The sequence below is a fragment of the Hevea brasiliensis genome, chromosome 3 (assembly GCF_030052815.1).
Source record: "Hevea brasiliensis isolate MT/VB/25A 57/8 chromosome 3, ASM3005281v1, whole genome shotgun sequence".
NCBI classification, from domain to species: domain Eukaryota; kingdom Viridiplantae; phylum Streptophyta; class Magnoliopsida; order Malpighiales; family Euphorbiaceae; genus Hevea; species Hevea brasiliensis.
The window spans coordinates 45,736,600-45,752,951 of record NC_079495.1 but is presented as its reverse complement, the minus strand read 5'-3'; the positions used below and the strand labels follow the sequence as shown (position 1 = coordinate 45,752,951).

General features: G+C 34.3%; 1 non-coding gene across 1 annotated transcript; it reads left to right on the top strand.

The window, feature by feature from the left end:
* Positions 1-4,274: 4,274 nt before the first annotated feature.
* LOC131178940 (small nucleolar RNA R71) lies at positions 4,275-4,381 on the top strand. The gene has a single exon (XR_009147947.1). It is a non-coding gene; the product is annotated as a small nucleolar RNA R71 (small nucleolar RNA).
* Positions 4,382-16,352: the final 11,971 nt, after the last annotated feature.

Here is a 16,352-nt window from a genome sequence, read left to right as displayed (position 1 = left end):
TGTTATTTGAATTACAATAAACTATAAGTGAGCAACTCCTTGCCCATCACATCTCATGTGAGGTTCAATCCTTTACCTAGCCCCTAATGCTCAAAATCTCAGGTACATCCATTATTGACTTATCTTGCATTAGTTAAGTTGAGCCCATTGAGCCAGTAATTATGCAAATAATTTTAATGTCCTCAGGTATATCCAATATTGGGCACCAAACCATTTACGTATTTACAACATCTCATGCTTAACAATTATTCTTAAGAAAATCTCTTAAATTAATTGCATCTTATGCAACTATTTAAAATTACTTAAAATAATTGCCCTAATGGAGGGCCCATGTTATAATTACTTTAATTATAGCATTTCCAACTTAATCATTTGTTTGGAAGATTTTATAGTCATCCTAATTACTATTAAGGTCTCACTTTGCACATTATCTATTTAGCATGCATATATCATATAATTGCATACATTCCCATACATCTCATGCATTCATGGATAAGTAGTAAATATGGTATGATCATGGACTTTCTAAGGAATTCAATTCTGAGCCACCAAGAATTGAATCAAAGCATTCCTAGGTGCATTTCATTCATTTATTTTACAAAAGTTGCTGAAGGAGTACATAATCAACACTTGTTCTTGAATTCCTCCCACTGGTCCCACCAATGCTCTTGACCTCCTTAAACTTCTTGCAATCCAATATTACATAGTAATCCTTGGCATACCAAGGTGAATTTACAAGAACTTAAATAAATGAAATTACAGCAAAAAGTTATTACAAACTTAATAATACACGCCCAAATAAATTAAAATAAATTAATTAATTTACAATCCCAAAGAAACATAAAAGAAATAAATCCAATCACATTGGTCTTTTATAGTCCATGATCATCCATCATGCATATTACTATTTAACAATTAAATAAAACATACATACTTAAATTAAATTGAATATCTCATGTTTAACTTAAAAATCCAGATTTGAATATGATTCAAATAAATTTAAAAATTCATATTTGAATCTCATTCAAACAAATTTAAAAATGCAAATTTGAATCACATTCAAACAACCTTAAAAATTCAGATTTGAATCACATTCAAACAATTTTTAAAAAATCAGATTTGAATCACATTCAAACAATTTTTAAAAATTCAGATCTGAATATTATTCAAACAACTTCAAAAAATCAGATTTAGATATGATTCAAACAACTTTAAAAATTCATATTTGAATCACATTCAAACAACTTTTAAAATTCAGATTTGAATCACATTCAAACAATTTTTTTAAAATTCTGATTTGAATCAAAATTTAATTGTGTGATTAAAATTCTAGTTAAACAATTTAATTAGATATAGGATGAGCTTTTAGATCATACAACAATTGCAAATTAAAAAGCCAAACCTTTGCACCACCCATGAAGCCAAACCATGCGCACCATTGATGGTGTTCTTCAAGCTTGCCGCCACATATCCATTGCAACCAGCAATGGATAAATCATCTCATGATCAGACACACAATTAAATCATATAATTAACAATCTAAATGGCAAATATAGTGGCTCTGATACCAATTGAAGGAACGGAAGCGTGAAAAACACAAGTTTATGCCATTGAATTCAAAATTTTCACCTAGGGTCACATGCATCATGCAAGATTTATTTTTATCTATTTGATTTCAATGATAAACAACATATTAAAACTCTTTTAATATGTTTTTGGATCTGTATTTGCCATTTAAGATTTTTAAATTAATCAAATTAATTTTAGAACCCTAGATTAAATCAAGAATAAACACACTAACATCTTGATGCACTGCAGTATATTTGCGCCTTTGAGATGCGTCTTCAGGACACCAGATGTTGTCCCTCTAGCTTGTCCACACCAAGAACACCTATGGCAGCCCTTGAATAGCTTCTAAAGCTTTTTCTATTAATTAGAAAATCAAGTTCTGCTTTTTAAGAGATTAAAGATGTAAACAGGACATTAGAAATAATTTCTAGTATTTTTAATTCAAGAGATTGATGGCTAATCTCTTTGAATTGATGAGAGATGAAGAAGAATAGATGGAGAGCCTCAAAATGGCATGACAAAGGAGGAGTGGCTGCTGGTTGTCTTATTTTTAATTCATAACAATACTTATATAGCTAGGTCAACACATTAAACCCTTGCCACATGTCACCCTCTGATTGGTTCTAGGTTTAATTGACCTAATCACATTGTGCCAAGTGTCAAACCTATATTTAATCTTAATTTTAATCATCTTACATGATTAAAAGACATTTGGTAAGCTTATGTATAATGCCATGTGTCACCATCTCATGGTGCCACATGTCACCCTGTGAAATGACCAAAATGCCCCTATGTCTTAATTTTGAGTTCTTAACCCAAAATAATTATTTCTCTTTTTCTAATCAATTTATATCAAAAATAAATAAATTAATTAATCTCTATTAATTAATTTCTCATTAATTAAATTCATATTTAAACACTTTAAAGATAAATTTAACTTATACTATACATCCAATAATCTAGATTTGGTTTCAAGTCATGCTAGGGACTTTGCAATCTAATTGCAAACCAAACATATTTAATTAATCAATTAAACTCTTTAATTAATTAATTAAATCATATTTAATTAGGTGATAACTTGTGTATATGTGTGACTTACTAGGCTTATCACTAATTGGTAATGAGATATAATATCAACTCTTAATATCATCAGAACTCTTTCTTACCATAAATGATTTCTCTAAATCATTTTATGCACCTCATAGACCATGGTTAACACCTAGCATAGCATGCCATGGCCACCCAATTAGTAATAAGGTTTAGCTTAAATGAACCTATAATTATATGTTACCATGCACTGGAATCTCTCTGTTACAAAATCCCAACTCAAGCTGGAGTCATGGTTTATGTCAAACTCCATTTGCTATGAATATTATGTTCTCTTTTAATTCCAGTTCTTTATTAAAAAGATTTTCTTATCAGAAACTCTTTTCTGATTAAATCTATCTGTCCTGGCCAGGAACTTGAAACATCAAGAACAATTAAATGAACATAGGATTTTATCTCTATTTACTTAGAGGAACAAATTCCATCTTGATCAACACCTACCTCCATATATAACTAGTAGGAGCCAACACATGCCCATATACCCATACACAGTACAAGTATGAAAGCAGTATCAAACTCAAACTACCTATATACAAGATAACTGTGCTATCTCAGGTCTAAAGATTATATGCACTGATATGAGTTATGACAAAACATTGACAAGAGTAAACTCTATGTGCTTGTCATAAGTGTCACTGGTTCGGCCTACTTACAATTTATAAGTGCTTATCATGTTTGTCATATGGCATGAGACTCACCATTCCATCTTATTTATATCTCATATAAATAACTTAGAAACAAACATGAATACAATATTTCTGGATAAGTCATGTCCTTATTATGAAGTATCCTCGATTGTGAACCTATTTATGATACTTTGTACTAGAAATACTGTCACTCATATTCTTAACAACTTAAGAATAGAATTTCTAACAAAAGATCAATGGACCTTTTCTATTACACATAAATATCTTATGTAAACGAAAAAGTGGAAATGCCTTTTATTAATAAAAACATGTACAAGATACATACTAAATGATATGCTCTAGGGCATACTACTAATAATAGGTTATTGAGGTTGGAGAGGTAGTAATGGCTGTGAAAAGTTTTGACCTCTGTTCTGAAATCCAGGGGGTGCTGGTGGTTTGTATCCCTATTGCTTGTTTATTGGCTGGTTCTGCTAATTGGACCATGAGAAATTTGGGTGGTTCCTCCATCCAGGGTTGTAAGTATTTGAATATGGATTGTTGGGCTGCCTCTAGTTGAAGTTTCCTCCATTAGTCACATAGTTCATCTGTTCTGAGGAGGGTTCATTAAAATTGTTATATTCTGAATTCATGTATCCTCCTCCATAGTTGTCTTCATGTTGACTGTTTGTACCAACTGCGTTGGCTTGCATTCTTGCGAGTTTCCTTAGGAGCTGATCAAACTGAGCATTTATCATGCTTAGGGCATCTACTTCTAGGACCCCTGCAGTTTTCCTTGCATTTCCTCTTTCATTTGAGCACTCATAATTATGGTATGCTACCCTTTCTAGAAGTTCAAGTGCTTGTGGCACTGTTTTCTCCATTAGATCACCTTCTGCAGCTGAATCAACTGTACTCCTTATAGAGGGTAGCAACCCATTATATAAATTTTGCACTAAAGGCCAATCTTCTATACCATGGTGTGGAAATTCCCTTTGCAGGTCTTTGTATCTTTCCCATACGTCATAGAGTGATTCTCCTTACTTTTGTCTGAAGGTGTTGAGCTCAAGCCTCAGTTTTGTAGTCTTTACAGGTGAAAAGTACCTTGCTAGAAAAGATTGAGAGAGGTTTTCCCAAGTAGTGAATGTTCCAGCCGGTTGAGAAAGTAACCACTTCCTTGCTCTGTCCCGAAGGGAGAATGGGAATGCTCTGAGTTTTATTGCTTGATCAGACACTCCATTCATTTTGAATGTGTCACATAGGGCAAGAAAGCACTGGAGGTGATAGTGTGGGTCTTCTGTTGGTGAACCTGCAAACTGGCTTTGTTGAATCATTTGGAGCCACGCTGGTTTTAATTCAAAGTTGTTGGCTTCCACTGTGGGTCTAGTGACACTGGGCTGAAATCCATGGACAGATGGAGCTCCGTAATCTCTCAAGAGTCTTGGTTTGTCATTATTATCGGCCATGGTTGGAATTTCAGGATCTCCTTGATCGTGCACTTGATGTTTCCTTTCCCTCCTGATGGCTTTCAGAGTCCTGTCTTTCTATGGATCATAGTCCAAAAGTTCTTCTGGCCTTATTCTGGTCATATACCAGATCAGGCACTTGAGAGAAAAGAAGAGAAATATAATCAGTAAAATAAAATTATATAATAAATATAATTGCCTAAATCAGCTAAATTGCCTATCGCTTGATATTACTAAAACCAAAATTCCCCGGCAATGGTGCTAAAAACTTGTTTGGCCTGGTTTTACAATCCCGCAAGTGCACGGATCACTAACAAGTAATAAAGTGATAAGTAGAGTATCATTCCCATGAGGAATTTTGTTTAGCAAGTACCAATCTACATAGTAATTTTGACTGTCTAGGCTATCGAATACTTAGGGAATGAAGCTTGTTAACTTTAAACACTAAAATGGTAAACTTAAAACAAAATGGTTTATTTTGAAACAATTCTGGAATTAAGATTTCACACTTGAATCTTACTAGGGATGTTATCTCGTTTATTTACTAAATTGAGGAATCATTTTCCTTGATGGAAATCAGTCCTAAGTTATCATATATCCTCTCTCAAGGCACCTAGGGTGTATTCTAATTAACTCAAACCCTAATTTTGTGGTGATTAAATTAATTAAAATCCTTTAAGATTTTTGACCAATTTTGAAATTCCATAAAGTATCAGCCTATGTCTAGGTCAGAATTCCTAGGTTCAAGATCTTGATTTCTAATGTTAATCTTCACCTTTCAGTCTTTCAATTAACATCTACAATCATAGCTAAGTGGGTACTAGCACATAGCATACATTAAGATCACAAGAAATTAAATCAAGAAACGGATATCAAATCCAATAAATAAAACTTAGTGTTCATCCATAATAATAATTACAAGTGCTACTCTCCCAAATCCAGAATAAGAAAACTACTCACTCATGGTGAGTTCAGCAAACATCATGTTAAAAGGTAAAAACAGTAAAAAGAAAATCATGTTAAAAAAATAAAATAATAAAAATCTGTCTAGGGAGATGAAACGAAGGAACCGAAGAGGGTTGTAGCTTTGATCTTATAGAGCTTCAGTTGGAAAACCTCTTTTGGCACTAATGTTTCTCTCCTCGAGACGGCTGGATTTCTCCCCTTTCAAAAACTCCTCAAAAGTGCTGTCAAAATATAAAAGAGAGAGCAAGCCAGCCACCAAACCAATCTTAACAAAAAACCACTTTTTCTGATGTTTTCTTTTCTATTTATAGTTGTTGCTCTAGGGTTAGGTCATTTGTGAGTCCAAAAGGCTTTAGGAGTATCATTTGAATAAGGAAACAAGAGCAGGAATTCGAGTCAAAAATTGGCTGCCGCATAGTACAGGGCCCGTGTGTCACTACATAGGTCCTAGCACATCGGGCCGTGTAACTTACTGGAGTGGGATTATGGAGTCTTGCTTTGGCACAGAGAGTTACACGGGTCTGCGCCAACTACACGGGCCTGGTTACATGGGCCGTGTACTATTGTTCCTATAAGGTTCTTCAAGCTTGTCCCCAACAAAGACTTACACGGGTCCCTGCAAATTACATGGGTCTAATTACACGACCCGTGTACTTGTGTTTCTCCATTGATTCTCTTGGCTTTCTTCTGGCAAAGAGTTACACGAGTCTGGGGCTTGGTTTACACGACTCGTGTACTTTGTATCAGCAGCAATTCTCTGTCTCTTGACTTCTCCAAGCTTTCCTTTGCACTCCTATGCTCTGGGACTTCACCCAAACACCTGAAATGATGCAGAAAACATGGATTTAAGGGCTTGACAATAGAAATTACAAAAACTAATGAAATCAACTACTATACATGAAAATACTTGCCTAAATGCTATGGGATAGTATACAAATGTGCTTAAAAACATCTATACAATTCAAGTGTATCAGCTTGTCATATACGCCACTGGTTTGGCCTACTTATCATGTATAAGTGCCTATCATGTTTGTTATGTGACATGAGACTCACCACTCCATCTTATTTATTTATATCTCATATAAATACCTTGGGAACAAACATGATTACAATCTTTTTGGATAAGTCATGTCCTGTGTGAAGTATCCTCAATTATGAACCTATTTAAGATACTTTATGCTAGAAATACTGTCACTCATATTCTTAACAACTTAAGAATAGAATTTCTAACAAAATATCTATGGACCTTTTCTATTACACATAAATACATTATGTAAACGAAAAAGTGAAATTACCTTTTATTAATAAAATATGTACAAGATACATACTAAACGATATGCTCTAGGGCATCCTACTAACAATCTCACACTTACACTAGAGCCATTCATTACAATATCTTATACCCATCTTCTCAAGATGTCGGTCTAACTGATGCTATTTTCTACATGGCTACATCGTCTTGCCCAACTATCTCTCTGATAATGTGGTAGCGCTTTTCTATGTGTTTGGATTTATGGTGAGACCGAGGTTCCTTATGTCCAAACAGCCTTTTTTGCAGCATCTGATGCAGCAATGTACTCGGCCTTTATAGTGGAATCAGCAGTCGTACTCTGTTTGGAATTCTTCCAACTAACTGCACCTCCATTACAAATGAACACAAACCCAGAGGTAGACTTTCTATCATCGATATCTAATTGAAAATCAGAATCAGTATAACCATCCAATTGCAAGTCACCACCTCAATAAATCAAGAATAAACCCTTAGTTCTTCTCAAGTACTTAAAGATATTCTTGACAGCTATCCAGTGTTTCAAACCTGGATTGGATTGAAACCTGTTAGTCAAACTAACAGCATATATGATATCCGGCCTAGTACACATAATTGCATACATCAAACTTCTAATAGTTGAAGCATATAAAATCCTGGCCATTTTATCTCTTTTTTCAGGTGTCTTTGGAGACATCTCTTTAGAAAGGTGGATACCATGTCTTACTGATAACAATCCTCTCTTAGAATCAAACATGTTATACCTCTTTAACACCTTTTTCAAGTATAGACTTTGGGATAAACAAATTATTCTTTTCGCTCTATCTCTATAGATGCGAATTCCAAGAATATAGGTTGCCTCCCCTAATTCTTTCATGGAGAATGTATTTGACAATCATACCTTGACAGTTGTCAACATACCTATGTCATTACCTATTAACAGAATGTCATCCACATATAAGACAAGGAAAGTGATAGCACTATTACTAACCTTCTTATATACACATGGTTATAAAACTGAATGACTTAATGGCTTCATCAAAATGGATGTTCCAACTCCTCGAAGCTTGTTTCAACCCATAAATGGATCGCTTTAAACCATCTTCGAATTCAAAACCCCTAGGTTGTTCCATGAAAATGTTTTCTTTAATGTATCCATTGAGAAAAGCTGTTTTGACATCCATATGCCAAATCTCATAATCATAGTATGCAGCTATTGCTAATAGAATCCTAATTGATTTAAGCATGGCAACAGGTGAGAAAGTCTCCTCATAGTCGATTCCTTACCTTTGGTAAAATCCTTTCGCTACTAGCCTTGCTTTATAGGGTTTTACCTTTCCTTCAGAACCAATTTTCTTCTTGAAAACCCATTTATTCCCTATAGGTGCAATACCTTCAGGTGGGTCAACAAGGTCCCAAACTTGATTCTTATACATGGAATCAATTTCGGATTTCATAGCTTCAATCCATTTTGAAGAGTCTATATCTGATATAGCTTCTTCATAGGTAAGTGGATCATCTCCATGATCTACTTCGTTATGAGTAAACAACTCTTGTTCATCTTCATGAAGAAAACCATATCTCACTGGTGGGTGAGATATCCTGGTTGATCAATGAGGAATTACTGTAGATGTTTCATCAATAGGTGTAGGTTGACTAGATGGATCTATATCCATTTGATCTATTGGTTGCTCAGAATTCTCCAATTCTAACTCTATTTGCCTTCATTTGCCCCCTTCTTAAATAAATTATTGTTCAAGAAATATGGCATCTCTGCTTACCTCAACCTTTTATGATGTAGGCAAATAAAAATAATATCAAAAACTTTCTTTTGGATATCCAACAAATCGACCTTTTTCTGATCTGGTTTTCAATTTATCAGTGTTCAACTTTTTGATATAAGCAGGACAACCCCAAATCTTAATATGCTTAAGACTTGGTTTTCTTCCATGCCATATCTCATAAGGTGTAGAAGAAACTGATTTTGATGGAATCCTATTCAGAATATGCAAAACTGATTCTAATGCAAATCCCCAAAAAGAGATTGGTATATCAGTATAGCTCATCATACTATGTACTATATCTAATAGGGTTCGATTTATCCTTTCAGAAACACCATTCAACCGTGGCATTCCTGGAGGAGTCAACTGGGAAACAATGCCATGCTCTTTCAAGTATTCATCAAATTCAGTACTTAAGTATTCATCTCCATGATCTGATCGAAGAGTTTCAATACTTTTTCCTGTTTGATTTTCTACTTCAGATTTAAATTCTTTGAACTTTTCAAAGGATTCGTGTTTGTATTTCATTAAATACAAATACCCAAACCTGGATTTATCATCAGTAAAGGTAATAAAGTAATGAAAACTGCCTCTAGCCATTTCCTTAAATGGATCACATACATCACTATGTATTAGCTCCAAAATATTTTCAGCTCTTAGTTCTTGTCCAACAAAGGGTGATCTAGTCATTTTGCTTTGAAGGTAGGATTCATAAGTTGGAGTAGGTTCAGAACCCAATGAGGATATAATCCCCATTTTCTCCAGTTTTGCAATCCTATCTTCTGCAACATGACCTAATCTTAAGTGCCAAAGATATTTTGAACTTGAGTTGATTTTCATCATGGCATTGCATTCTTTTAAATTGCTTGTGTTTATCATTATTATCTAAATAATAAAGTCCATCATGCATATAACCCGAGCCAACATATTTATTTCCAAAATAAATATTGCAAACATCATTTGTGAATAGAAATTCATAACCATTTATAGTCAAACTAGATATAGAAATGATGTTCTTAAAAGCATCAAGTACATACAAAATGTTATTCAAACACAAAACATATCCACACATGTAAAAAGATTTAGATCCTATGGCTAAACTTCAACAGTTGAGCCATCACCAATCCAGAGTCTAACATCTCTAGTATGCAAGTTGCTAGTGTTTGCTAGTTCCTGCATATCATAAGAAATGTGAGAACTGGCACCAGTATCTAAAACCTAAGCTGTAGATGAACTATGAGCATCATCAGCATTTAAGTAATAAGATATAGACATATCTTCTGAAGGTGTATCCTTTTTGTCCTTCAAAGTAGCAAGATACTCTGAGCAGTTCCTTTTCCAGTGCCCATCCTTCTAACAGTGGAAACACTTTCCTTTGCCTCCATCAGCTTTGGTCTTCCCTTTCTACCCAAACCTGGATTTATCATCAGTAAAGGTAATAAAGTAATGAAAACTGCCTCTAGCCATTTCCTTAAATGGATCACATACATCACTATGTATTAGCTCCAAAATATTTTCAGCTCTTAGTTCTTGTCCAACAAAGGGTGATCTAGTCATTTTGCTTTGAAGGTAGGATTCATAAGTTGGAGTAGGTTCAGAACCCAATGAGGATATAATCCCCATTTTCTCCAGTTTTGCAATCCTATCTTCTGCAACATGACCTAATCTTAAGTGCCAAAGATATTTTGAACTTGAGTTGATTTTCATCATGGCATTGCATTCTTTTAAATTGCTTGTGTTTATCATTATTATCTAAATAATAAAGTCCATCATGCATATAACCCGAGCCAACATATTTATTTCCAAAATAAATATTGCAAACATCATTTGTGAATAGAAATTCATAACCATTTATAGTCAAACTAGATATAGAAATGATGTTCTTAAAAGCATCAAGTACATACAAAATGTTATTCAAACACAAAACATATCCACACATGTAAAAAGATTTAGATCCTATGGCTAAACTTCAACAGTTGAGCCATCACCAATCCAGAGTCTAACATCTCTAGTATGCAAGTTGCTAGTGTTTGCTAGTTCCTGCATATCATAAGAAATGTGAGAACTGGCACCAGTATCTAAAACCTAAGCTGTAGATGAACTATGAGCATCATCAGCATTTAAGTAATAAGATATAGACATATCTTCTGAAGGTGTATCCTTTTTGTCCTTCAAAGAAGCAAGATACTCTGAGCAGTTCCTTTTCCAGTGCCCATCCTTCTAACAGTGGAAACACTTTCCTTTGCCTCCATTAGCTTTGGTCTTCCCTTTCTGTTTGGCTATCTTCTTGGAAGGTCCTGGAACTTGAGGTTTCTTTTTCTTATTGCCCTTCTTCTTCTTGGACTTTCCAGCATAAGAAGAAGATGCAATCAAAGCTACCTCTTTTTCTTTATTGCCCGGCATATTCTTTTGGGCAATAACCGGCATGTTAAATAAACCAGCCAAGGTGTATTCCTGCTTAGTCATATGGAAATTTATCACAAAATTCCCAAATGACTCAGGTAGGGACTGAAAGATCAAATCCATCTGCAGTTGGAAATCCATGTGAAAGTCAAGATGTTCTAACTGCTCAATAAGCCGAATCATCTTGTGGACATGATTTCCTACATTCTGTCCCTCAAACATCCTCATGTGGAATAGTTGTCTAGATATCTCATACCTAGCATTCCTGCTGTGCTCACCATATAACTTTTGCAGGTGAAGAAGGATCTCACTTGCACTCTGCATGTTCTCATGCTGCTTCTGTAACTCATTACTCATAGAAGCAAGCATGTAACATTTGGCTCTCATATCAAGCTCCTTCCACTTGTCCAAAGTATCATGTTCCTCTTGAGTGGCCTCTAGAGGTAAGGGACCAGGAACCTTTGAGTCTAGATGTAATGCTTTCGCCATAAGTAGTCCGTATATTTTACTATTCTGATGACTAATGTCTGTTTGGGCAGTCAAAATGTCTGGAATTACACCTAAACTATAGTGAGGAGGCATAAATTGATGGAATAAATGTTAAGAAAATATAGGAAAAATTTAGAGAAAATAAAATAAAATTTAGAGAATTTATTAATTGGTATAAAATAATAAAAGTAACCCGATTAGCACCATGAAGGGAATTTTGGTCATTTCACCCCCAGAGGTGAATTTTGACCTAAATGTCAAATTTAAAATTTTAGAGAATCAAAATAATTAATATGAATTAAAACTTATGAATTGAATTAGAAAAGAAAAGAAGAAGAAAAGAAAAAGAAAACAAAGAAGAAAGGAAAAGAAAATAAAAAGGGCTTATGGAAATTTAAAAAAATTAAAGTACAAAAACAAAAATATAAATATACACATAAGACAAAAGCCACCAACCTCCATCTTCTTCTCCACTCCTTCTCTCTCTTTCTCACTCTTTTGGCCGGCTGCCCTTGTTCTTCTTTCCACCATTTTTGTGCAAACTTTGAGCTTAAATCTTCCCTCACTGACTCACTAAAACCATCAGCTCACTTCACAAAAAATACTCCCCACTCCATAAGGAAGCCATAGATAGTAGTAAGAAGCAAGAAAGTAGAAGTTTGGGAAGCTCAAGTAAGGTTAGTGCACTAATCCATCTTTTTCTCTTCATTAAGCATGAAAAGCATGTTTAGCCAAGTATGAAATTCATGAAAATAAAAAGAAAATCTCGAGGAAAAACCCCTTGAATTTTTGGCAGCCATGGAACCTTGAGGTTTGTTGCTTTCAAGTGATGAAAAATGGTTCTATGAGAATGTTTGATAAGTTGATATGTTTGGGAGTTTGATTGTGTAGTGTTTGTGTAAATTTGAAACTTTGAAAACTAGGGTTCATGTAAATGCTTGAGGACTATATGTAAATGCTTGAAATTGACCTATTGAGTTGAGATTGTTCCTTATAGAAGTGTTATGCATGCAAATTGAAGTAAGGAAGTTGGAGGAGATTGAATTTTGGAAGTATCAATTTTCTGTAGGTTGGGACTCAATGAGTCCAGTGGATTTGTGGAACCATAACTGAAAATAAGTGACTCCAATTGGTATGAGGCCAATTGGAGGTGAAATTAGACTCAAAATAGCCCATTTTTTCATGTAGAAAACATGCTCAAATTTTGTCAAAATCTTGACCTAAACACTACCCAAATCCAGATTACCCTGCCTATAAATGACAAAATGAACAGTACATGTTCATTTGGTCATAACTCCCTCTATACTGGTCCAAATGACCTGAATTTGATACCATTGGAAAGCTTAGATATAGGGCTAAAATTTTCATGAAGACCATTAAACCTAGAAATGCCAAACACCAAACCAAATTGCTGGCTCAAGTTGGGTCACAAAACTGCCCAGGATTAGGTTGTCCAGAAACTGCTTGACATAAAATTACCCGATCAGTTTTGGTAAAATGGCCATAACTTGGTCTACAAGAACTCAAATGTAATAAAACTAGTGGAAAAATGTCTACAAGATACAGACTTGCAAAATTGGTATGTTGACCAAAACCTAGAAATCAAGAGAACTAGGTCAAATAGTTAGAACAAGTTATTGCATCAAAACCTGGAATCTGACCAAACTTCACTTGACACCAGAACAGTCTTTTAGTCATTACTCCCACTAGAAAAATCCAATTGAGATGAGCCATACCTTTCTAGAAACCTGAGAAACAGGGATACAGCTTTGTTGCAAAAACCTAGCTCAAATTATGAATGAAAGAACCTCAAAAAGTGACCTGTAGTCACTAACCTGAAATGATCACCTGTTAGCATAGGGTACATGAGCCTAGGTCAGTTAATTAGCCATAAATAATTCCAAAAAACTTAAAAAATTGTGATACATATTTGTCAATGATCATAAGACATAGGGCAACAAATTTTATGCAGATCACCATGCCTAAAAGTGACTGCAACCTGTTCCATTAATTAGGTAAATTTTAAGTCCAAAAGTTGCCTAGTTAAGGAACTAGAATATGGAAATGAGTCAGTTATAATTTTCTGACCATAACTTGAGTTTTAAAAATCAAATTGACATGATTTAAAAGGGAAAATAAAGATAAGACATAGAGGAACAACTTCCATGAAGGAAGTATGGCCAAACAGTGGCTATAAACTGATTATATGGATAGGTAAAGGTAAGACACAAAAATTAAAACTAAAGAAAGGTCCATGAGATAAATTATCTTATGGTAGGGAATTTAACCCTTACAAGCTATTAAACACTAAACCACATGAAAGAGGTATGTGGGACCTCTTTTCCCATTATAAAGTGATACAAACATTCAAATGAATATGTAATAATGTGTAATTGCCCATAGTATACCTAGACTTATTTATTTAGTTTGGATCGATTGGTATACCAGTTAGGGACTACAAATAGCAGTAATGCCTACTGAGAAAATCATGAACTGACAATATATGTCTGGTTTGATTGTTCTATAGGCTATATGCCTACTAACTGGCCATTATGCCAAACTTTATTCTGGGTTTACAAGCCTGACAGCGGGCCTCATGCCTGACAGCTGGCCTCATGCCTTACAGATGTATACTGGATAGACATATGACTGCCTAACTAGTATACTCCTGTGTATCCACCTTTGATAATTTGTTATAGGTTTCTTGGGCACTGATAATAATTAATTAAGACTAAATATACAATAAGTAAATAGAAAAGATCCTAATAATTTAAATTATTTCCAAAGTGAAATGAAAATGTAAAATACCTAGAAATTATGAAATTGCCATGTATAGAATTATTATTTAAATTGTTTAGTTATTGTTATTATAAATTATGCACCACTAAGCGTTATGCTTAGCACGTTGGTTTTCCATCACGTAGGTATTGGAGAGCAGTCCGAGCAGCCATAGCAGTAGCACTAGTAGTGCCCTGACAGAGCTCTGACTAGATCTGCCACTGTCTAGAGTCACCTCACCAGTCTTTTTATATTTTGGTAGGGCCCATGTATAGACTAGTATTTTGGTTCATTATGTCTAATCATGATGTAATTACTAGTTATGATGTATTTCATTTTGGACTTGTAATTAAACTTTGAGATTGAAATAAAAACTTGTAATTTATTATCTATGAATTTCCATATAAATGCAATAGATGATACTTTTGAGATCTCATAAATAATTGTGAATGATATGATAAAAGAGAATATGATATGGAAATGTGTGAAATGAATATGAACATGTTAACAGGTAACTAGTGGAACCCGCCAGATGCTAATAAAACAGAGGAGGCTCTGTCCGGGACTCCACAGAAATAAGTTATATATATATATATATAAAATTCTACACATGGATTACCTTTTTTAAATGATATTAAAAATTCACAATGGATATGATAAGACAAGATAGGGTGCTCCGGCACTGAATGTGGCACTTCTTGCTCGGCTATACAGTAGACGGGTAAAGGGCATCACACTAGAACATATCCAATACGTTCTAGGTTCAGGACAAGTTTTAAATTTCTTCGCCAATCAGAAAGATTAGGTCCCATCAACCTATTGTGATCAAGTATGCTCTCAAGTATATTGGATGGTGGTGGTTGTTGTGTGCTCATTATTATCAGAAGAATAACTATAGAAAATAACTAGATTAATTAGTAAATGTATCAAGTAATTAACCAAAATAATTATGGTCTTTTAATCAAATTGGTCCTCCCACTAACTTGGCAAATCCTACACTTTGAAAGTAGGAAATGGAAATCCTAGTTGGATGGATTTCTAGTGGGTGATTGAATTCTTATAGTCTTATTGATCATCCTTAGGCACATCCATTATTGGATTTACAATAAACTATAAGTGAGCAACTCCTTGCCCATCACATCTCATGTGAGGTTCAATCATTTATCTAGCCCCTAATGCTCAAAATCTCAGGCACATCCATTATTGATTCATCTTGTAACACCCCTATGTTCAGTAGTGCGTTCTACTGTTTCGATGACTAGTGTTGTTCGGACAGCTAGGGTGCCTAGAACTACATTTAAAAGAAGTGGGGAGACATAAAATAATGAAATAAAAGAAAAGAAAATACAAGAAAAACAAAGGAAAAATAATAGCAATGAAATGTAACCAAGTTAAACTAGCCGAGAACCATAGCGATGGGTGACCGCACCGGTAAGTTACGGCGTGGACCATTGAGTAGCCCTGGACCGCAGAAAACCCTGAAAAATATTTTTAAGACTTCAATAAATATCTATTGAAGTATAAATGTTATTATAAATATTAAAGAAAAATTAATTAATTAGTACAAAGAAAAACGAGAAATCGAGAAAACGATAAAACTCGGTGTTACCGAAAAATCGAGAATGCAACCCGAATAGGGATATTGTGGTCATTTGATATCCTGAGTTGCCTTTTGACCTAAATTTACATTAAAAATAAATGATATTACACTTTGGAAATGTCATGAAAAATTAAAATGGTGGTACATAATCTAAATAGTAAAAGAAAAGAGGTTAAATGTGAAAAATTGGAAACTTTGGATTAAACAAATCATAAACTCATCTTAGTGCTCCACTAACATCACCTAAGCGGACCTTTAATCAGTTTTGGAATAGAAAATTCTGTCATCTTCAACCTTGGG